The sequence below is a fragment of the Pinus tabuliformis genome, chromosome X (genome assembly GCF_031772625.1).
Source record: "Pinus tabuliformis cultivar Carrire ecotype Pingquan chromosome X, CPIR1, whole genome shotgun sequence".
NCBI lineage: Eukaryota > Viridiplantae > Streptophyta > Pinopsida > Pinales > Pinaceae > Pinus > Pinus tabuliformis.
Window position 1 is genome coordinate 1,217,049,404 of NC_142308.1, and position 25,509 is coordinate 1,217,074,912.

Consider the following 25,509-nt stretch of genomic DNA (forward strand, 5'->3'; position numbering starts at 1 on the left):
TTGAAATGTTTTAATCACGAGAACATTCTCTCTCTCTCTCTCTCTCTCTCTCTCTCTCTCTCTCTCTCTCTCTCTCTCTCTCTCTCTCTCTCTCTATATATATATATATATATATATATATATATATATATATATATATATATATATATATATATATATGCTAACCGTATATAATATATACATAGTTCACATTGAAATATTTTACTTAATAGGAAAACTGAAATATTTTATTTATAATTTACATTGATTTTTTATTTTACAATCAATAATATTTCTTTAATGTCACATTAATTTTGTATTAAAAATTGAATGAGTTAAATATTTCCCTTTCATTATTCTTATTACGAAGTTTGTTTTTTTTTGTTTTTTTTTCCAATTATTTATTGAAATATTTTAGTATGAATATTACTCCCTTTGTATACATATAATATATATGAAATTGACATTGAAATAAATTAGTTAAGTCTAATATCCAAATAGCTTATCTAAGTAGAATTATACATTTTTTTCATATTTACAAGTAAAAATATGAATTTTTTTTACTTTAATTTTTATTTATGTCTAAGAGAAAGAATAAAAACAAATTACATATTTATAATGGATTGTAATATCGATAATCAATCTCCCAGATGCGGGTGGCTCCAGCGCGTAGCAGGTTAGTGGCTCGTCACATGGGCATGTGTCAGCCCGGACGAGCCACGCATTACAGGTCCGGTGATCATTTAAGATCGGCGGCGACAGTCCATCTGCGGGATTTAATACGAGTCCTTTCGGTATTAACTGCTCTCCTTGGTAGCGGGAAAATGGAGTTACAAAGGCCTGGCACCTCTGTCATTCTCCCGCAGTTATGCATAAGGTTTGGGCGTTCGGAGGTTGCGTTGGATTACTCTCTGGTTCTGAGGGAGGTTACGAAGGGGTACTCCTGCTCTCTGGCCAATTTGGGGATGCAGCGTGAGCGCCAAAGGATGATTAGCAGGCGCGGAAGCTCCAGAGGTCGTGCTTCGTCTCAGAGGCAAGCTATTTCCCCCTCTTCCTCAATTGAGGTTTCATCTGACCACCGTCGCTCCAGAGGACGTGCAGTCGGCCGTGGCAGGGCAACGGAGCACCGAGAAATAATGGATTGTGGCCACTCTGCGCATCCCATGGTGAGATATCGAATTCCATGCACTCTGGCAAATTCAACTTTCATAGTTTCGGTTTCGGTGGAGCATTGTAGCAATCCTGGTGGTCAGGAGGAAGCTTTGCAGGCAAGCCCTCCTCGGAATCCAGGGTTGGTTCCCACAATCGACATGCAAGTTCCTGCTATTGACATGCTGCGCCCCGACAAAGATAGTTCCTCCCCAGACCCTCGGGCAGGCCCCAGCGAACCTGCGCAGAGGAACAATCTTCCCGACCTGGACATCCCCAAGCAATTCAGATGCAAAGAGGAGGAAGATCCGCACACCACAGATGATGAATAACTCGACCTGCAGTTCGCTCCAAGTCTCTGAGAAGGGAAAGTTTTCTCTGTTTGCTCTCACCGTTATCTTGTATGTGTCAGGACTCAGTCCTTATGTGTTTCAGTCCTTATATGTTTCAGTGTCGGATATCCATATATGTTTCAGTCCTTATGTGTTTCAGTGTCGGCTATCCATATATGTTAAGTGTCGGTCTTATGTACTGTCCTGTGTCGATACGCTTCCAATTTTGTTCCCATGTAATTTTGGACATGATTATTCCTGAGCATTCTGTCAATCTCTCGACAGGAATCACAGGGCTACGGCTCTGTTGTAACACTGATGCTGTAAATTTTGACTTTTTGTAATATAATAGATTAGTCTGATTCAGAAAAAAAAAATATCGATAATCAATCACACATTAAAATGATAGTATTGATGCTTAATAATGCTTTTAAGTAAAACTAAATAAACACATATATTCATTTTATATTGGCGTAGTCTAACTTATAGACAAAATGACCTTTTTCAAGACATATTTTCTGGTTATTTTTAAGAAATTTTTTAAAACATGAGTTTAAGTTGTTTAATCTATATAATTTGAGTGTTCTAGGTTTTTCAGGGTGTTGAATCCATTTATGCATTTTAAACAAAAAAAAATCATATTCTTGCTTGAAATTGTATTGTTGGATAGCAGTGAAAAAATATATTTTGTTTATAATTTAGACTACACCTTTTATATTTATTTTAAAAAGTACATATGAAAACTTAAGATTGAGCATGAAAGGAATTATATCTCCTTCATACTAGAGATTAGAATGCCCCCTCTCCTGGCAATAACCTTTAAAACATATTAATGAACTCGTTAGCCAAAATAAAACAATAACACAATACAATTCAAACTTAAAATATCAATGAATCCATCAATGATGACAATCCATAAAACATACTAGAGCCTGCAAGTTCTTGAAAAAATTATCTAGAAAATTCAAATTACTAGATGTACATTTGGATGGAATTCATGGTACACATGTGGTACTCATCCAATGCTAATTCATGGTACACAATCCAATACTACAACATAATATAGTCTACAAGTTGTTGGAAAATTAATCTATAAAATTCAAATTATTACATCTACAATTGTCTAGAATGCATTGTACGCAATCCAATGCTACAACATACTAGAGCTTGCAAGTTGTTGAAAAATTAATCTATAAAATTCAAATTATTAGATCTACATTTGTTTGGAATTCGCAGTAAGCTTTTTGTATTTTCTGTGCGAGATAGTACTCTACAGAACATATTTTTGTACTAGAGACAATAGAGGATTACCATTCATGATGGGACCTATGTACTCTCGCTCATTAATTGATAAAATTACCAATAACTTGTTCAATATGATAGCCAATTAAATTGCAGAAAAATAAATTAAATTATTGTCAAATAATACTAAATTTCACCATGCAAAGTTAAACTATGGAAACTTTGCAATTTTTTTTGGTCAAACCCAAACTAATATGGGTTTGATAAAAAACTCAATGGAATATCCTAATGCCTATGGCATGGATAAAAGAGAAAAATTGGACTACTTGGGGCTTACTGAAATTTGCTTCAAAGCTTTTAATGTCTGAATTTTTTTGGTGATTTAGTTTCAATTATAGAATGGGCAAAAGGAAGACAATAACTTTGATGTATGGCTATGAAGATATGTCAGCTTAATATTAAATCTCTTCAAGTGGAAATCGTCGATTCATAGATGGTTCATATTTTCAGTGAACTAAATGTAATGGTGGATGACTTATCAAAAATGGGTATTTTTTTGAAGTAATGGCTTCAACTTACTAGAAGAATAGTTGTATAACTTTTGTTTATCTTACTTGTCTTTTTTTACTTATTAATTATATTTTTATTCTAGTATGATTTAGTTCTTGTGGTTTTTTCAGAACTACAATTAAAATTTGTAACCCAATCTCTATATTTCTAGTTATCTTGTTAAACCTCTAACAAACTCTTTTGAAATGTTGAAGATAAATTCATTGTAATTTTTTATTATCTATGATAATAGAAAAATAACATTTTTATTTCTTTGAGAGAATCATACCCATTATCATTAATGAGATATTCCAATGGATTTTACATTACGATAACTGCTCCCTTTGACTCTTACAATTTCACTTAAAATCAAGCATGAAACTATTAAAACAAGACATCTTATGAGAGATAGTCATTTTATGAAGATATGCTTCGCAAGGAAATCAAAAAGTTCAATTAAATTTTCAAGTTTAAGATGTCTCGGTACATGATTTTTTTCATGTTACTCCTCTGCATTATAATTTCAGGCTTGACAATTTATTAGATCTACAAAAGAAAATATTTGCTTCTAGCTATTTTCTTTTAAATTTGTTAAATAATTAGACCCTGCACAGGTAAGAGATTAGTCAGAGAATACTTATAAACTTTCAATACTTGAGGAAAAATGGAAGAGAGAATGAATTTTATATATTCAATAGTGATGAAAGAATCAATACACAAAGAAGTGAAGTTAAGCTTAACTGCATGCAAGCACTAAAGCTAACTAAAGTTAAGTGCTTTATACTAGCTTAATGTGCATTCACATCACATGCAGGCACTAAATATAACTAAATCTAACCAAATCTAAGTGTGATTTATGCTATGTTAATGTCCATGTATGCCAATACGCCCCCTTCCTCCCTGCCCCGCCTTAAGCATAACTTTGGTGAGTATGATGCAAGATGGATGAGTCTTGCCAATAAGACCATTTTAGGTACCCATGTACAATTTATGAAATATGAAAGAGGGAAAACCTAGTGGAAAAAAAACCCCCTCAAAATATAATGAAAAACTAAAAGAAAGGATAAATGCTAGGAAATTGTGTCACTCACCCTAATATGATCCCGCAAAAAGTGAAACTTCTGCTTAGTGAAAGTCCTAGTGAAGATTTTGGCATTATTCTTAGTACTAGGACAATACTACAAATCAATGATCCCATCAAGAATCAAACTTCTGATGTAGTGCATGTGGATCTCAATATGTTTGGTATGTTGTTGTTGCACTGGATCTCTAAAAAACTTCAGTTTACTCTAATTGTTGCACCACATGATAGTTGGATGATGAAAAATGATACCAAGATCAAAAAGGAAATGTTCCAACCAAATGGCTTGAATGAAGACATTCATTGCTCCTTTATACTCAACCTCTGTTGATGATAAAGAAAAGTCAATTCTCTTCTTATGTGACCAACAAATGGGGATGGATCCTAAACTAAGTACATATCTAGAAGTGGACTTATTCTCTGCAAATGAATCTAGAGGATCACGCTTCATTTTCAGAAGTAAAGGTATCAACTCCCATATTTGGATCAAGGAATGATTCTCCTTATCCCTGTTCACATGCTAATATGGACTCCTTGCATCTTTAGCATGTGTTTCACGATCAAATGCATATATGATATATGCATGCATGGGAATTCCTATCTCTATGGATGCATGCACATGTGTGCATTGATTTAGGGATGCCTTTGTGGATGCATACATGTGCATGTATGGTGTTATATATGTCTCCTTGGATGCATGTATGGGCATGCATGGATTTGCAGAGTGCATGTGGGGTATCATCAAATTGAGACCTTTTCATATTTGCATCATTAACATCATCAATAGTAGAGGAATCATATTCCTCTTCTATGTTTTCGAAAGTAGTGTCTCCATTTTCAACAGAGTCTTCATCACCATTGGAGGAATATATTTCCTTGTGCAAAATCTTCATTATTAGACAGGATAAAATTCTCATCTGCAACAACTTCATCATCAACATAAGAAGAAGTGTCTTCATGTACAACATTGTCTCAATAATATTTTTACACGTTGTTGAAGAAGTATTCACTAGTTTCATGACTGTTATGATAGTTCAAGTTCTCTATCTCCAAATGATGTTCTTTTAGATAATATTCATCACCATATAATCCTTTCAATGTAGTCCAAATTTCATGTGGTGATTCAATATCTATGATCTGATAAATAATATCACAAGATACAGATAAACACAATCTTCTATAAGTCATGTCATATATGTTAAGCCAATCGAAATCATCATCCTTTGACATTGATTTTGTCTCAATTCCCATGACTATCTGGTAAAAGATTTTTCTCCTAAGATGAAGCAAAATCATCGAATTCCATTCATAGTAATTGTACAAAGTGAGAAAGGCGAACGTTGGAAATTCCATTATTTCACTAATCAATTCTTCAGTAGTTTTCAACACTTTCAATTTGTGGAAAATTGCAACACTTTTAATCTCCTAGAAATTTATAATGCTTTCATCTTAAAACCTACAAAAAATGTTCATGCACCTTATCCAAGCCCCTCGTCACTTTGAGACCAAGTTAAATTATTAGAGCCTGAATAGGTAACGACTTATCTGGAGAATAATTACATAAAATTACAAGAATTGAGAAAATGGAAGAGAGAAGGAATTTTATATGTTCAATAGTGATAAAAGAGTCAATAAATAAAGAAACTAAGTTAAGTTTAACTACATGCAAGCACTAAAGCTAACTAAAGATAAGTGTGCTTTTTGCTATGCTAATGTGCATGTACACCACATGCAAGTTATACCAAAGCTAACTAAAGCTTACCAAACCTAAGTGTTCTTTATGTAATGTTAATGTCCATGTACACCAACAAAATTGTACTCAACTAGAAAATATTTTGTAGGATCTTGCGTCTATTTGGCCAAGGTTGTAAATATTTAAAGTAGCTTGCTTCTCTCGAAGAAAAATAATTTATAATCTTCTATTTATGTTATTCTGATGGCTTGCAGTGGAAATTTAAGGTATCCCATCAGAAAATCAAAGCTTAAGAGTGTCTTTGTATTTAGTCCATGGTAATTGGCACAACCCAACACTGGCCAAGCATGGGGGAGGAATCATAATGCAAAGAAATTTAAGAAACATTAGTAATATTAGAAATAATTTGTATATATAAGATGTTGTTATACTTCCCAAGGATGAGATTGTGTTGTTGATTCACATGTTGTTGCCACTCGAGTCTATAAATTCTATTAATATATTCCCTCCTAAGTCAGTGCTTTGTTGTGTTTTCTTGAAACAATTTAGGGGTAAAAGTGGTCATCAAATTTCTGCTGGTAGATCCAAATTCCTGAACTTATGTCGATTGTTAGATTCTAGTAATATCCTATAATCTGACGGTTAGGAGAGGTGTCAATTGTTTAACCCCTCTCCTGACCATCAAATTTTGAGATATTCTCATAATTTACAATCGACATAAGGATTCCCGATCCCAATTAGTTTGATTTATGATTGAAAGCAGGTGGGAATGGAATATTTGTGTTCACTAGCTCTGGTGGGAACATATTGTATCAATTTCCCACCCTTTTGGCGAAGATGTATCTCGTCATCCCGTTGAGTGGAATTCTCTGGTTTATGAGAGCATTGTTCAAAGTGATGAATATGTCAATGATTTGATTTTATTTTCCAAGGGAATCAATCAAAATCAATGCAACAACTCTAAGCACTAAAATATTCGATGCTTATTCAATAATACCATGGATATTTCCATGATGGTTTTTGCTCAGGAGATCTTCAGATGCCAACAACTGGAGAAACACCTCTGACCTATGCTTGTTGGTGTTGAAGTCACTCTCACAATAATTCGTAAGAAAAATAATTTCCAACTTCCTTTATTAGCCTATTACTATCCTAATCATATATTCCCATATTACAAAAAGAATCAAAAAAGTTACAACTATGCATTTGCACCATGGTATTCAATGGAGTGAAATTTCTCAAGGAGTAGATTGTTTATCACTCACACTTACGAGTGGAAAAATTGATCATCTATGATAAAAACAACAGTGTAAGTTTGGGATAAATAATAAAATATATGGCAGCCAATGACTATAATGTGTGGCACCATCCATGGCCTTGGGATAAGACATAGGAAGCTAGATTTGCACACTATGATTTGTAGGCCATAGATAGTTGCCATTGGGTTATGTTCATATAAACTGATGAATTTTCATTCTCTCTTCATTGGTTAAACCAATGATCCAATTCTACTTATAATTCTCGTAGACTCTTGCTTATGAATGAAACAACCCAAATGATCAATTCCATCTCTTCAACATCTAGTAGTCCAATAATATGGAAAGTGTCTATAAAGTGTAGGAACTTTAGTCCATCCTATGTAAAAATCCATCCTTCCAAAGGGGTGACTCAATGATATATGTGCAATCAAAATATTGTGCAACGTCACAAGTCTATATTCCTCCTTGATGTGTTATTTCCTTTGTTACTGAATGCAATAAACAACTTTGGGTTGAAGCCTGGTTACGAGACCATTCGCCTAACATCCTCAAAGGTCATTATAAATCATTATAAATATCGGGCATGGAGTGAATTTAGGGGCAAATTCAGGTGAAAAGTCTAAGCTTATGTAGCGAACATTACCCTCCTCCTACACACAGACTATCAACTTATACTGGCATATGAAAACTATAATGGGAAGAATCCTCACAAGCATGGCAAACACATAACAATACATTATCATATGCATGGAAGCGCTTCTTGAGAAGGTGGAAAAGATTAATATAAAGGTTACACTATTTGATAATATTTTGACAAACATGGACCCTTATTCATTAGTCTCTGATAGAGAGCCATAAACACCTAGGCCAAAGGGAACCCACATAGAATGGAGATAAAAAAGGCAGTGCTTTGTAGCAATAATTTAATTTCCAAGAATCTTTTTATGTTATCTAGTCTATCTCTACTTTCATACAACACTATATTTAATTATTTTCTTATGAGACTCTCAATTTGAAAACAATATGATCAATTATAAGAATAAAAAAATTGCATATGCCACTGATTTGGTTTCCCAAGTGGTAGACCAATAGTGGAAACCATCAATGTTTGCTAATGTTTTTTTCTAATAATATAGTTATTTGTTCTTATAAAAAAATATAAAATTCCAAAATCTAATAGTTACAAATATGAATAATTATTGTAATTTATAATGGTCAAACATATCTTAATTTATGACTACTATTTATATTTTATATATATTTTACATTTCTATATTTACAAATCCTTTTGTTTTTAATTATATGTTTATTTATTAAATTTATTAAATTTTTATATGTTTATTAATTATATGCTTTGAAAGATCACAGTTTATAACATAGTTCATTATTATTTTAATGTGATATGCATATCATTATTTTTTCATGGAAAAATTTGTCTATATTTTTATTAATTAAAATGCAATATTAATATAACAAATTGAATTGGATAAATTTATTATTTTTATCATCTTTTACTTTTCATTACTTTTTTAATTGAGCTTATATTATTGTTATTAATGCTACATTTTACAGACACTACGACATCTTTTCTAAATTAAGCTAGCATTTAAAAATTTACACTCAATTACAACATCTCTCTCAAGCTGTAAACAACCTATCAACACAATAAGAATAATAATATTCTAATAAAATTGTGCATGGAAAATTTTAAAACCATCAAGTTTTATATAAATAAAAATTTCATGGAATTTGTCTCTAAACATTTAAGTTTTCAAATTAGGGGAGATAGGAAAAATGTAAAATTGGTAAACTAGTTAGCACATACTCTTAATAGAACAAAATGTTTAGCTTCAATATTGCACAACCTACTATTTTTAGCCTCAAAATAAATGGATGAATGGTTTGTTCATTCCATACTATTACAGGTTCTCAAATGAACTTTGTTTTTAAAATTTATATCGACCTTCAAATGAACAACTTTGGTGTCGAACAACCTACCATTTTCAACCTCAAAATTACTAAATGAATGGTTTGTATAGTTCATGTTATTACAAATTTCTCATAAGAACCTTTTTTTTAACATTTACACCGATCTTCAAACTAAATTTTGGTTTTTTTTTGTTTCTCTACATGACTATCTACAAATGCGTTAAAATTTCAATAAGGAAGATTTGGAACTTGAAAGCTTATGTATCATCCTTATCTAGTGCATCGTAAGACTTATCTTCTAACTATTTCTAGAATATTCCATTACACTTATAAATTAGATTGTTGTAAATCCCTTTGCCTTCCTCGGGAAAAATCGTAATTTTTCATTACTATAATGAAAATTACATTTTGTTGATGAATTTTTGTGCATTCTTAATATCATGATTGTTAACAAAACTATAAAGGTTAGGCATATAAAGTATCATATTTAGCTTCATACACATGAACATTAACCCTTATTCATGAGCAAAAGGAAAAAAGCAAAAATAAATATCATGTCTTCCTGTTACTGATGCAGTTGTAACCCATCAATGAACAACCTGTGGTAATACTCATGTGTGTCTTCACCTAGGTGTTCAAACATCTTCAAAATTCCCATATCTTGTGTAGCACCTTCTTCAGATAAAGAGTCTATGGTTGTGTTGCATTCCCTATAGATGTGGGAACGATAAATACGAGAAAATACAATTTTTATATGTAGGATCTCCTCTAAAATAGTTAGCAAGGTGTGATTGTGGCATCTTTGTGTCTCATTGAACCAATTTATGAGAATGAAGGGGTCACTATAAATTTGTAAGGAATGGAATTTTTTTCAATAGAATATTAAGAGGAACTTTAGAGGTAGCAACTCCACAAAGTTATTTGATCTTCTTCCAAAACCAATCTAAATTTTGAATGAGTGATGTTCCTGATAATATAGGAATGCTCCTAAATTGTTGTAAATCCTTTTACTCAAGAAATGAAGTGTATTATCCTTTGTTCTTCAATTCTCATTAGTCTCTTTTGTATAAGGTTTTTTGATTTTGTGGTCAAGTCCTTGGGTGTTTATACACTCCTACTAAAAAATGAAAAACACAATCTCCAAGACACTTGCAACGAGAGGCTTTTGAATCATTAGATTTCCCACCATAGTATGATAAGATGTTATATCGTTCAACCAATGCAAAAATATTATAAAAAATGCATGAATTTTACCAACATCTCGAAAATCACGAGATATTTGGTGAAATTAATGCTACTTCATGGATCAAGATCTAATCATAAGATCACAAAGAATCCTTATATATATATATATATATATATATATATATATATATATATATATATATATATATATAATGTAAAGTAAAGGTTTTGTTTGTTGGGAACAAATCATTTGGGAAAAAATGTGAACAAGTTTATTTTATCTATAAAGAGGTCATTGGGAAAACTATTAAACTGTAGTTTAAAAAAAATTGATATTAAAGTGGAGTGAATGACCATCGAGCTCCTTACTCCCTAGAATTATTATACCTGGAAGAGAAATATGCAACAATTCTAACAATCTAAGGGATTATTGGATTTTGGCAAATGTTAGTTGAAAACCAACCTATTTTTATAAAAGAAGATGAAATGTTTTCCTATAGAAATAGAAAAGATGAAGCCATGGGATTGAATGCATTGCATGTTTTAAATAACCTACTATTGGATCTTGAACAATGTACCACTCCAAAGGAGAGCTGAGATAAGTTGGAATTTGTATTTGGAAAGGTCAATGAATTCTAGGTTTTAGAATTGGAATCTAGGTTATAAACCTTTGTACCTGATGAACATGCTTATATTGAGGAGTACCTTGCACAATTTAGGTCATTAATATCCCAATTAAAATCTCGTGGCAATGAGAAAAAAATAATATAATTTTTTGATCTTATCAAAGCTAAAGGGTCCTTTCTTGATCTTTGTTATCTACATTTTATTCAATTTAATGGATTCCACTAGAATTCATTCAAAATACCAAGTTTTGAGACATTCAGTGATCACCTAAGATGAGAACAATCTAAGCTTAAGCTGCTAGATTCTCTCTCTAGCTCTTCGAATTAGGGTCTTGTAGCCCATACCTCCAAAGGTCAACATAAAGCATGATACCAACAAAAGATAAATTCTACTCAAGCCCATGAGACTCCCTCCAAGCCTCAATGGAATACTAATTCTCCATCTTCAACTTCCAAGACTGATGGATCATACTCCAAGACAGAGAATAATTAGAAAATAAGAAGAATAAAATAGATGAAACATCCACATTTTCTAGCAAATTTAGGCATATTAAAGTGCAATGTTGGGAAATGTTGCATGTCTTAAATGATGCCATGTATAAGCAGAATATTTCAGTAGGAAAATTCAAGGAAAACCTACATTCATCAGAGAGAGATACAAAGAGAGAATATTTTTTCCTTTTCATTTTTTTATTTTTTCGTTTTTTCTTAGGCCTACTAACCACCTCAATGAGGCTTTTAGCTAGTAGGTTTACCTAAGAACCTCAAAGGAGCTTTCCACATAGGATAGTTTCCTTTTTTTTCTTTCTTTCTAACCCACTGACTACCTCAAAGAGGTTTTCACCTAAGATCATATTCTTTACCTCTTATTTTTTTCTTTTTCCTTTTATTCCTCTATCCCACCCTACTTGAAAAAAAAAAATATCTCTTTCAAGTATAGTAATACTTCCAATGGATCCATGCGCATAACAAGATGGCAAACAAAATCATGTATAGACTCGAAACATATGATTTGAAATGTACCTAAATATGAGAGACCAATTTCTTTGAGTTTGATGATGCCAACAATTGTTGAATAAAGTAGTGCTCTTTCGTAGTGAATGTTAGGAACCAAAGTTAAATATAGCTATGATTCCCTTAGTTCTCTTTCTTAGTTTAATCATTCTGCATGTCTTCTTCATCCATGTCATTCAAATATTCTACTATTTTCCAACTAGCCCCTTGAACACATAGATAATATGATGATAAGCATTGTAGAAATTATTCAATCTCAGGATCCAATGGCTACTCCCCTTCAAATGTGGTCCATGATTCTTTAGTCTCCTATGTATCTTCTTCTTTTGGATGTTGTTCTTCAATGGGAGCAAGGGAATCTATTCTTTGTAGTACCCTTACCGATCCAAGATGAATATCATTTGGATCAAGAGGATTTGTTTGGAGATTTTGTATCTCATCATTGTAAGTGGGTTGAGTTACTTTATTGCTTGGTTTTGGAAATGGTTGTGTAGGTATTTGAGTGGGAGTGGGTATTTGAAATAGTTGTGGTTGATGAAGTGGTTGTGGTGGAGGTGGATGGGATGGAAAACATTGAGATTTGTATGGAGGATATTGAGGATGTTGAGGGAAATATCGATCACCCCGTTGAGGAGGTTGGTGTTGATATGGATGAAAAGGAGGAATGACATATTGGGGAGGATAAAACTATGAATATGGAGGATAATATGGATCACCCCATTGGGGAGGTTGGTTCTGATATGGAGGAATTCTATAAGACCCATGATATGGTTGAAAAGGTTGAGGAGGATAAGACCCTTGTCGATATGGGTTGACATAGTAGAGCTGCTCCATGCCTCCTTCCCACATATTCTTCTTCTTCCCCCACATGATGAAGTGGGTGGCTTTGTGGTGTTGAAGCAATATATATATATATATATATATATATATATATATATATATATATATATATATATATATATATATATATATATATATATATATATATATATATATATATATATATATATATATATATATAATTTTTTTTAATGAGAATGCTAATCTAATGCAATGAAATATGCCTAATGCAATTTTTTTTTTTGCTGAAAATATGAATGCAGAAAAAGAAAGAATGAATCATTATAAGAAAAAGAGAGTGTTTTATTTGACACCCTCCTCGACAACAAAAAAGTGAGGATCCCCAGTATTACAATAAGAATGTTTCAACTCTTGAGGCTATCGACTTAAATTATCGACCTGAGGTTCGTACAAACTTAAGAGGGGATGACAATGTATGTGTAGCAGACACCTTCCTCTTCCTAATCTAATTCCCTTTAAAGCAAGTGAAAGAAGGAAATTTAAAAAATTCAAATGAGAAAAGATATTAGGTAAGATTCGAATCATAAGTTCCAAAAGGTAAATAACAATAAGAAAATTTATCCTGCTTGGAAAGTAAATGGGATGAAATAAATCTATTTTATGTGCAAAAACGTAAAGCGTAATGAAAACTAAGCAAATATAATATATCTTGTGGGAAAATAAATGGCATTAAAGGAAAAATATTTTATCTTTTAGGAAATAGAAGTCCTAGATTATTTTTACAAGAATGAAAGTACACTTTTCTTGAAGTAAATTGCAGAAAGGAAATCTAGACTAATTGCAGAAATCAACATTCAAGAAGCAAGCAATGTAAGAGATAACTGGCGACATAACCAAGCCTCAACTCAGACAAAGTGGCCTCAGAGCACTCATGGGCTATAAATATACTTATATAATTAATTTGGAGTGAATTTTGGCAAAGAATATCTCGAAAACACATTGCTACAAGAGTGCTACACATTGCTACAAGAGTGCTACAAGAGTTACAAGAGTGACAAGATTGTTATAGAGTGCTAGTCCTCGAGATAAATTGTTGAATTCCCAATAAAATCATATGAAAATGAGATGGGATGAATTTTTTTTATAACTTATGATGTCCTAGGACTCCATTCGAACTAGAATCACTTAAAAATAGCCATGTTAACATGTGCTAAAAAATAGCACAAAATTACTACTCTAAAAACCGGAAATTCAAGAATTAGTGAGCTAGTTAACCTATCAAATGCCTAACCCAATCAAGTGAAAATGATATGGGGTAATTTTTTTATTAAATTGAATGTTTTTATTATTCAACAAAAGTGGAATAAACTCAAATGAAGCTCATTAGAATGTTCTAAAAAATAGCAGAAAATTACTACTATTTTGCTATAAGAGACTTTCAGAAATTCTAGATTTGTGAACTACTAGACCAATCCAAGTAGTTAAATGATGAATATGACTTTTAAAAGTTGTTCTAAGGATGCATCATGCTTGTGAATCTGTAAAACCTGCAAAACAACTCACTTCAATAATTTAATCAATGTAACCTACAACAAAAGAGGAATGAACACTAAATGCAGAAATAAGAGATGCAAGTGAAAAAGACATTAAAAGAAAATAAACAAATTGTACAAGAGGGATGTAAGGCTCCTAGAATCACCAATCCCAAGGATACTCAAATTCATATGAAGGAAATCAAGCTTTAGAATCTAAAAATGGCACCAAACTTCATTATTTGAATCGATCCAAGTCCATCCCTGCTAGAAATGAAAGTGTGGCTGCTAAATAACAAGTTTTCTTCACAAGAAGACTAAGAAATACTTGCCTTTAGAGGAAATTTCGAATTGGTACTTATATAGATAGATGGGGAAGCATCCTCCTTAAGAGGAGGTAACTTTCCCCTCCAAATCCCCTCAAAAAGTGGATTTGGTTCCCAACGTTAGGAATCTTCATTAAATGACAGGGAACACATTCCTAGATTTTATCAATCACTGGAGCTCTAGAATTTGTTCAATAATTTCATCATATCATTTTCATTTTTTATCCAATCATATTTCTCCTATAGCATGAAGCAAGTCCCTAGATTATCTCATCCTCCAAGTCTTCATAATTTGCCCAATATTCTCATAATATTCTACAAAAAAAATAATATTAGGCACATAATATGAAATTATCTATAAGCCTTCCTAATGAACATATTAAAGCTAAAAAAAATGTTATCTAATGCAAAAAATAAAGGTTTAATGTGTTGAAGGATGGTCATATGGGCCTTAATTTGTGTCTAATTTGGAGGCCAATCACCTTTCTTTGTCTTTCATATTTTGATATCACCCTATAGGGTATCCCGATATCTTTTTACATTTTTTTTTATGGTCGCCTGTACTTATGGTCCTTAATGTCTTACTAGATGATGTTATACTGATGATTGCCTTCATTCCACTCTGCAACTTCACACCCATGATCGACCTCTTTCCTTTGCACCAACCTTTCCTTGATCTTGCAACCCACTATAACCTTTCAAAGACAACACTATGATGACTATATTTCCATTGCCAAAAACTTTTCCACTGCTTCCTTATTTTCTTTGGTTGGTTCCATCAACTTCGGAACAAAATTCATTTTGGTTTACCACTCATCTCTTTGGCTCGAAAATTTAAAGGATGAAGTATGAAGTCTACGACTCAACATAGCCATGGATGGTGTCAACCTTATTCCCTCCAAAACAAAAACTATTATGTTTGTCCTGTAGTAGTGATCAATAACAATATCCCCCCATGGTTTCCCGTGAAGAATGAAAATCTTATGTTTTCTCTCATAGTCTCTGGTAGAAGACAAGTGAAGAATATGGATGTATACTTACAACCATTGGTATATGAATTGAAGGAATTATGGAAAGGGATACATGTATATGATGTATCAAGACCCATCACAAAAAAGAGAAGTTTTATGTTGTATGGCATATGTTCTTACACCATACATGATTATCCAGGGTTAGGAGTTTGCTCTGGTATATTACATGTTTATTTATTTGTTTATATATGTAACAATGTTGTTTCACATATTAATTTAATTCATTGTAATTGTTCTAATCTTCATGATTGCTAATGTGCCCTATATACAATAATTTTGCAGGCCTTGTAACAAAAGGGTACCATGGATGTAAATTTTGTGGGATCATCTCTAAAGGCTAGGTGGTCTGACTACCTACGAAAACCAATGTATGAATACTCTAGGTATTCCTCCTAGAAGAACACCCTTATAGAAGAGAAAAATCCACTTTCAATGGTAAACTAGAGAGAACTAAAAGGCCTACAATAATGACACCATTTGAATGGCTTAGAGCATATGAGAGAGAGAAGGAGAATGATTTTGTAGAAATGTTCGATTTAAATGAGGAGCCTATGTTCAATGATCAAATATTCTTCTACACCTATGTTAAGGAATTTCCCATTGGGGTGAAAATGAAATCTGTCTTTTATGTTCTCCCATACTAAGAGCATCTTAATATTTCCCACTTACTATATCCGATGAATATATTTAAAAATGTTTCGTATTCTTTATGGTGGCACATATCATCGAAATAAAATGACACAGTGGTTTTTAGAGAGAACTTATTTCTTCAAAAACTAAAATGAAGCTTTGGCCAAGACAAGAAAGTAGAGGAGAGGTTGGTCCCTCTTGGTCTTTCAAAGAAGGCGATGTCCCATGGATTTTAAAGAAAGATGATCTGTTTTGGTAAAGGAAGTTATAATGGGTATGAGGGTGCCTTCTTTATATGGGTCTTCAGTATGATGCTTCTTCACTATGAAAGACCATTTGTTGGGGTTGAAATCACATGACCATTTGAACCTTGTAAGGGTGTGTATGTCAAAAACATGATGTTATTATTTGTCATTATTTTCATGCAATGGGATAAAATATAATTAATTTTTGTATGTACTATTTACTTAGCAGTGTCATTATCCTTTGTTGGTGCGTGGGTGTGTGAACCATGACTTCCCAAAAGACCTACGATGTGTCATATCTAAACTATGTACATTTGTACATTGGATCACATTACAAGGGATTCATATGACTAACATTCCACAGTGGTGTAAAGAGACAACTAAGATTGTTTGTATGTTTGAGAAGGAATTTTCGACGTGTTTCATGGACTTGCAGGTTCATCTTGTAATTCACCTAGTAGATGAGGTTGAATTAGTTGGGGTGGTTTCTTGTCGTTGGATGTTCTTCTTAGAGAGGTACATGAATAAATTGGAAGGTTTTGTTTGACAAAGGGAAAAACCTGAGGGGTCTAGAATAGGGGTACATATCATATGATTTGTATTATGCCAGTGAGTACATCAAGTAGATTGACAACACACTAGGTGCAGTGATTTGGGGCGACATAAGGGATGAAGATAAAAGAGAAGGGGAGCTTCTCCAAATGAATGGAAAAAGGCGCATGATAAAGAGTAAGTGACTAACCATTTGTCAAAATTATACATAGTAAGTATTCACACTGAAATTCATATTTTGATCTCATACGTACTATATATGTTGGTTTTATTTCATCAGCGAATTTAGAAATTGAAGCCAAAAACAAATTCACTATTTACAATTCGGAAGTGCCACAGTTGTGGGTTGCGTTGTATGAACAGAAGAGGAGGAAATGGAACATTGATAGGAAAGAATTCATATGGTTGAATGGTAGAAGCGTGCCTTATCCTAATCATTTAAAAAAAATATATATGCCAATGACATGCACTAATAGTTGGGTTGTTGATCACGTGAGAGAGAAATACGGTGCATCTGGTCATTACCTGCGTGCTGAAGAGGATGCACTAAACATAGGGATTGGACGCAAAAACTTGGTAATAATATTTTTTTGTACATTTTTAACTTCATAATGCACCTTTGAATTATAACATCTATATTTTATATGTTAATTATGTTTAGGTTATTAGACACATGACATCGTGATTTTTTTCACCTTTTTATAGGTACATTTGTTCCCATCTATGTGGGAATATGGACATCATTTTCACACGGAGGATGTTCATGATGGATGCATGAGAAAAGACTATGGAGTGGAACTTGAGTTCGATGAATCTAGTCGTGCTAGTTACCATGATCAAAATCTAATATAGGGGACATTAGGTTACATTAGAAAGATACAAGAGATAATTGAAGTGGACTTCTCCTCATTCTAATGTGTTATTTTTAGGTGCAATTGGTGGGACATATTTGATCAGAATAATGTAAAGGAAGATCACAAAAGTGGGATGATATCTATCAACTCTAGAAATATGTGGCATGAATCTAGGGAGCCTTATGTTTTCCCTAAACACCGCAACCAGGTGTTTTTTTACCCAGATGCATTGGATAGGAACTAGTGGTTTATATTAAGATACAACCCTAGATCAAAACATATTTTTGAGAACAACAATGTTATCATGACAAGCGAGGAGGATAATTAGGGTGATGACAAAGGAGAGTGAAATGTACTTGTGTTATTTCATCATTTATACTATTTTTGTATCTTTTTGTTTTCTTTTTTTCACTAATTATATTATTTTGTATTCATCTTATTGGAATTTATATAATTGGTAAAATTCAAAAACATTTTACATGCTTTTTTCTAGTGGAACCAATTTTACACTTAAAAATAAGTATTTCCAATAGTGTAATTTATAATTTAGAAACTAAAATTTTAACATATTTCTTTTTAATTTTTTTAAATGTAATTTATAGTAGAGTTTGTCTATAGGTTTAGGATAGACATCAAGATGAATCAAAAGGTTGTAATTCTAAGCATGCGTTATCTATTTTGTACTATTTTGTTGTACTTTTGTGACCCTAAACATATCTATTTCTAATATAAAACATTTTCTACTCTATATAATATAAAAGTCCATTTTGAATCCTAAATGTGAGCACTCCATTAATAATGCTTATTTATAACTATATTTTAAGAAGATATCAATCTAAATATAGTACTCATTATCTCCTTTCTCAAATGACATTGTGAGTACCAATCTAAAATAACTCACAAAGTGATAGAAAATGGAGAAGGGAAATCATATCTTTGTTATATATGTGTACTAAAAGGTCTACTACAAACATCGTCAAAGTTTTTCAATATAGTAAAATAACCTCCCTTGTTTTTACTATGCAACAAATCTCCATAAATGTGAATGCAGTTTAAAACATGGTGTACAATATCTATGATAATAAGGATTCAAAGTGACAATAAGAAAATGAGAAGAATATAAACAAAATGAGAAAATAGGGAATTTGGAAACAACATTGAATATTTATTATAGATTTAGATATGTATTGGTTTATTAATCATTTCACATGTTTTTTTCTTCAGGTTTATATTAAAATCAATATAAATCATGTAGTGATAAATCTATGACTTTAACAATGAAAAAAATGTGTATTAATATGTAAGATTAAATTCTTGACATAAGAGGTAAACTCATGTTTACTATATTTAAATTCCAATTCTTGCAACATTATGTAAACTAAAAGGAGGTCTTATGTGCATGTGTAAAATGTTGATTACATCTTTTTATGGACCATAAGGGAAATAAATGGGCTTACATGGATGCATGAGAGGTTTTATTTTTTTCTTCATGGATAATGGAAGAGTTTTGACTTTTCTGTTCAATAGTAATTATAAATAAAAGTTGAATTAATAAATATTTTATTGTTTAGAATTAAACGATAAATAATGTGACTGTGATTAATGAGCATTTGTTTGACTCTCTAATAAACTTGGTGATGCATTTTTCTTTCCTATTTAGGTTACGTAAAATAAATATCTATTTTTATGTATTTATAAGTAAATTATTTAAAGTAGACATGTCTGTATCATTGTAAACATGATGTATTAGCTAGGAGAAATGTGAAAACATGAATTTTAGTGGCTATCTCATGATAAGTATGTGGAAAAAGTAATATTTCTTGAATTCTTCATTAAGATAAAATTAAATATATTATTTGTCAAAAAATAAAATGCAATATAGTTTGATTTTTGTATTGTTTAGCTAATATTTCTTATTTAAAAAAAAATAAAAAATAAAAACCAAAATAACAAATAAAGAACTAAAATAGCATCAAAATGTTATATCTTTATTATTAGAAAAAAAAGTTTATTTGCCTCTTCAAGGGAGAACTTCCAATAGAGCAAAATACCCAACTACAAGTAACTTCAGAAACCTTATTTTACATTTCTTGATGCTCATATTTAGAGAGAGAAATTTCTAATTTAAATTGGTAAGAATTTCTATAAATATTAAATTTAAATTGCTTGAAACTCTCATAACTTTAGTGAGAAATTAAATTTTATTAAAATAGAAATTTTTAAGTTATATTAAATCTAAATTAATTATAAAAAAATTCTAACTTAAGTTTTCTAATTTAACAATAGATTGAATTTTATAAACCACTATTGATCCATCTTAACAACAAATTTACCAAGAGTCGAGAAGGATCAAATCTCATTATTTGAAATTCTCTTTTTAGAATGCAAAAGTTGGAAAAAAAATGTACATGTCAAAAGATTTAATCTCTTTTAGTGCATCATAAATCTATGATTAAGATGGATCTACAGTGGTTTTCTATCTTTATATATAATCCATGCGTAATTTGAGTTATAGTGTTCGGAATAAATCCCACAATGGTCATTTTTGAATCGACTTTTCGAGTCTATAACAAGACTCATCTTTAGGATAATACCTACATAGAAGAGCACAAAGAGTAAGGGATTAATATAGAAAGGGATGAAAATGACACCACTGACCTTAATAATTTTAATATAGGGGAAATTAATTTATTAGGAAAATTAAAATTAATATTTATCAAAATGTACTTTTTTATATATAACAATAAAGATTATAATTAGTACTATTATTATTATTGGAGTAATGTCAATAATTATTATAGTTAGTCTTGCTATATAAATCTATATAAATAGCAAGACTAACTATAATAATTATTGCTATATAAATCTATATAAATAGCAAGACTAACTATAATAATTATTGACATTACTCTAACAATAATAATATTTAATAATAATAGTAGTAATTATAATCTTTATTGTTATATATAAAAAAGTACATTATGATAAATATTAATTTTGGTTTTCCTAATGAATTAATTTCCCCTATATTAAAATTATTAAGATCGGCTCTATCATTTTCATCCCTTTCTATATTAATCCCTTACTCTTCGTGCTCTTGTTTGTAGGTATTATCATGAAGATGAGTCTTGTTATAGGCTCGAAACGTCGATTCAAAAATGACCACTGTGGGATTTATTCCGAACACTATAACTCAATATACCCTCCACAAAAATCTTCAAACTACCATGTGTAATTTTTCGTTGTTTAAATTGTATTTTTGAATAATTTATTATTATAAATATTTTAGATTAAGGATTGAATGAGTTACACAATTCGTCTTATTAAGAACTAACTAAATTATTTTTCCTTCTGAGTCTTGAAATATTTTACTAATTAGGTTAGAATGAATATGAATGAACTATATAAGCAATAGAAAAATATTTATGGTGATTTTACAATTATAGTTTCAAACATACTAAACTTTGTAATTTATAAAAATATCTTTTTATTTTTTTTTAAATAAGTAATTTTTCATGTAATTTCATATATGAAATTTTGATATAACTTCACCAATACATAATCTATAATAAATATTCCTAAAAATAAACATCGTGATGATAATAATCTAACAAACATAAACATAATCTAAAATACACATTCAAATTTTCTAGCATCACCTAATTATATACACCTCTAGCACATATAAACATCACCAGCTAGCACAAAAATCTAATAATCTAACATGGCATCATCATCATGGTCACATCTAACAAAACATAAGCATTGTAATTTAACATCATCACCACACACATCCTCAAATATACATCTCATGTCAAATAAATACTATCACATACACATCTATCTGCAAGCACATTAAAAGAACATATATAACATGACCTAAAAATATACACATCAACACCAACATATAAATTAAGTACATCAACATGAAAAAAAAATATGCACCATATATATATATACACACACAAACAAATCAAATAACTACTAAATATATGATACAATAGGCATAGTAGTGGGTCTATAGCAGAAGACAATGGATGGTCAACTACCTGAACACGTGAACTATGAGGTGGAGGAGAAGGTAGCTGGTCTTCTCTCTCAGGAGAAACATGAGTTTTACACAAAATATTGTCACCATGACTATTTGTAGTCAGTATGGGTCTATCATCATTCATAATGTCCTCCTTAGAAAGTCTCAAACCTCAGCTCTTCATGTCAAGCTTTGAAAATGAGAGAAAGTCCTTAAAAATCAATAAAGCTCTGGTTCCGCACTTTCTCTTACTGTTACCTGCGGTCCCGCACCCCTTGTTCATGTTACCTGCGGACCTGCCCGCTCTGTCTCTAAAGGAGTGGGTGCAGACCCCTGTGAAAGTCAAAAAGGCGCAAGTTTATTCTTAAAAACTCACTTGTGGTTAATTCTGGATGATTCTAGAAGGAATCTTGACGTGGATGGTTCGCTCCTAGGTGGTTCATGCATCCCAAAACTAAAGGAGCTAATCCCTTGATGAGAGGAGCTTATCCCTTTGAAGGAGAGCTTTATCCCTTTGAAGGTGGACCTAGTAACTTCCCTCCATTGCACTATAAATTAAGGCATTGGGCTGGTTGCTAGAGAGGTTAGAAGCTGAACATTTTTTAGGGTAAATGCAGTTGGAATTGAGACTTCCTAGTTAAGCTTGAGAGGAGAGATTACATACCTTTTGGCTTCATTGGGAAGAGAGTGAAACTTGTCAAAGTAGAGGAGATTCTTGCTGGACCCTGGGAGGAGCTTGTATAGCATCAAGGCACCAAGGTTGTAAAGTTCTTCTTTAATTAAAGTTAATACAATCAGATTCATTTTTCTCAACAAATTGTCTTATGTGATTTGTTTCATGAATTCCTTGATCATCATGATAAGTATGCTTTATTATATTGGCTTTTTAGGTACTATTTAATGTGTGTGCTTGTTGGTGTTTGCAGATTCTTTACAAAGGAGCTCATTTGGATCAACGGAGCATGGCTTCCACAAAATTGCACTGGACCCAAGGTAGGCCTAAAACACTTGTTTTCCTTTATCTATAAATTGCATATTTAGAGAAAGATAGAATTTGTTTGGTTTTCTTGTCGCTAGATATCATTAGATACTAGGGAGGTCGGTCTTGTCCGCAAGAACGACTTATTCGGCCGACAAAATGGCGACTCCGCTGGGGAATTGAATTTTTTATTTTTCCTTTGACTTGAGAAACTGTGTCTTTGTTTCTGTTTTTGGCTTGATGTGTGTGGGATTGGGTAGGTTTAGTTAATCTTGAATTATTTTTTGTTTTTCATACTTTTGGGAGAGGACCGCACCCTTTGCTTGTAACACAGTGCGGACATACCCGCACTTTTGCTTTACACACAGAGTGGTACCGCACCTGGGTGAACTGGAGGCCTGCGGACCCTGTCAAAATTTTGAAAAAACTTAAGATTTTCTCTTTCAATCGGCTTAGGATTTGTTTAGGTGTTTTTAGCCTCTACCCAGATTTGCACGTGACTTGTCAAGAACTTTTCTTAGGTTAATTCCATTGGAATTAGGGTTTTAGGTGAAATTCCTAGAAGTTTTGGTTGTTGGGCTTGATTTTCATTTTGGTATTGTAGTAACTCAGAGCTTAGAAGCCTTAGAAACCTCATATCACCTTGGCTTTTGCTGGCCTTCTTATGAGTCTGACCGTTTGCAAAATCTGCCTTTGTTGAGGAATCCATCTTGTTTTTCTCTTTGCGAAACTTTGAAAGGACTTGTGTTGAAAGTTTTGGATTTCATTTTTAGAAAAGAAAACAAAAATTGGTTGTTTTTTTACTGATTTGTGATTCTGGAAAAATCAATCCTTAGTTTGCTTATAGCTAAGTAAAACATCCTTGAAAAGAAATCTTGTAAGCTTTTACTTCAAATAGTTTTTTTTTAGAATTTATAGATCTCAAGATTAGATTTTTCCATCGTTTTGAGTGTTTTATAAAAATAAAAATAAAAAAATATCTTTTGAAAAAGTTTGTTTTTGTAGTATTTGAGTGTTTGAAAGAAAAGGGAAATTTTCATGAGCATAACTAGTTGTCTCGTTTTTGAGTTATTGGAAAAGACAAAAAGCTCTTCTTTTAATTTGATTGTTAAGGAAAGATTTGTTTTTACAAGCATTTGCATTCTCAACTCTCTCTTTAGCTAGAAATTCATTGAAGGGAAAAGATTGCTTATCATCTTAAGTGCATTTTTTAGTGATTTGGAGTCGAGTCTTCACACCATAAGTTCCATATCCGCACCTTTTGACTTAAGAAAAAACCAAAAAAAATAACGCTTAAAGTAAAATCTATCTAGTAATTTTTTATTTTCTAGGGCTCTTTATCACCAACATAGCTTAGGCTAGTATCTTGGAGTAGTGAGTAATTAACTCCCCAAGATAGTAAAACAAACAAGTAGCTGTATCTTGCGGTAGGAGATAAATTCCAATTGTTACATCTATGCTCTGGGAAATCTCCTCTTAAAGGAGAAGCACGAGATCATATCTGAACCAGTGTGGGAATCAATCCTTCCTCATTGGGAACGATAGAAGATATTCACGTATTAAAAATGGTAAACCTCAGATTGACCATTGTCGAGGAGCCTGGGGTCACTTATTGGTAAACCTTGGATTATGTCAAGGAGCCTTCAAGGGGATTGAGCTTGTTACTCTGCCCTTGCGTGCGTATCAGATCGTAGATTATTCCCCCAGGTATATTTGTTTCCGTTGGTAACCATAGTGACCATATTCTATAGGATTCTTTCCTAAGGTGACGGTGGAGGGAAGATCCCACTGTACCTGGAGCAAACGTCGACTAGACTCACTTGGATTTTCTGGGGGGTTCTCTTAACTCGAGACGGTTTAGTGGAGAAACTTGTGCCAGTCTATTCATTAAGCAGGTTGCCGGGGTAACTGTTCCAACCGCCATTTCTGTATTGAATTCTGCGATGTTGGATTTCATCACCAACTAGTGTTTTCGGTACGGAAAATTACTGTTTGTGTGTGGTTTGACCTCCTAGATTCTTTAGGCGTGTGATTCAAAATTGTTTGGTTCTTTAGAGGCTTTAGGTGGTTTTCATTAAGATTTTTCTTTGTTTGCATGTGAAGTAGTTAAAATATTTAATCGTGGCTGAATTACCGAGGAAGTCCTGTAAACTTCGGGGCCAACCTCTTGAGTTTTCACCGAGCCAGCTTGAAGGGCTTCGAGTCCTTGTAACTCCTAGTGACAGTAGAGTTGGGTCACCTGAAGAAGGAAAGTCTTCATTGGTTGTACATCCTGATTATCAAGCTCTAGTAGCAGATTATAATCCACAATCTATTTCATTTTCCGAAGTTACTAGTAGTTTTTCATCTACTAGTGATTTAGCTGAGGAACCTGAAATATCGGAACCTGAAACTAAATCTGCTGCTACTCCAACATCAGGATTTGCCTCTCCAACTTCCAGTGGTCCTGGTTCAACCGGGGTAGAAAGAGTAATTACCCAAAATCTTCCTT

At 32.2% G+C, this 25,509-nt stretch overlaps 1 pseudogene; it reads left to right on the forward strand.

The window, feature by feature from the left end:
* The first annotated feature begins 3,726 nt into the window (after positions 1-3,726).
* LOC149144339 (glycosyltransferase family 92 protein At1g27200-like) lies at positions 3,727-12,706 on the forward strand (annotated as a pseudogene).
* Positions 12,707-25,509: the final 12,803 nt, after the last annotated feature.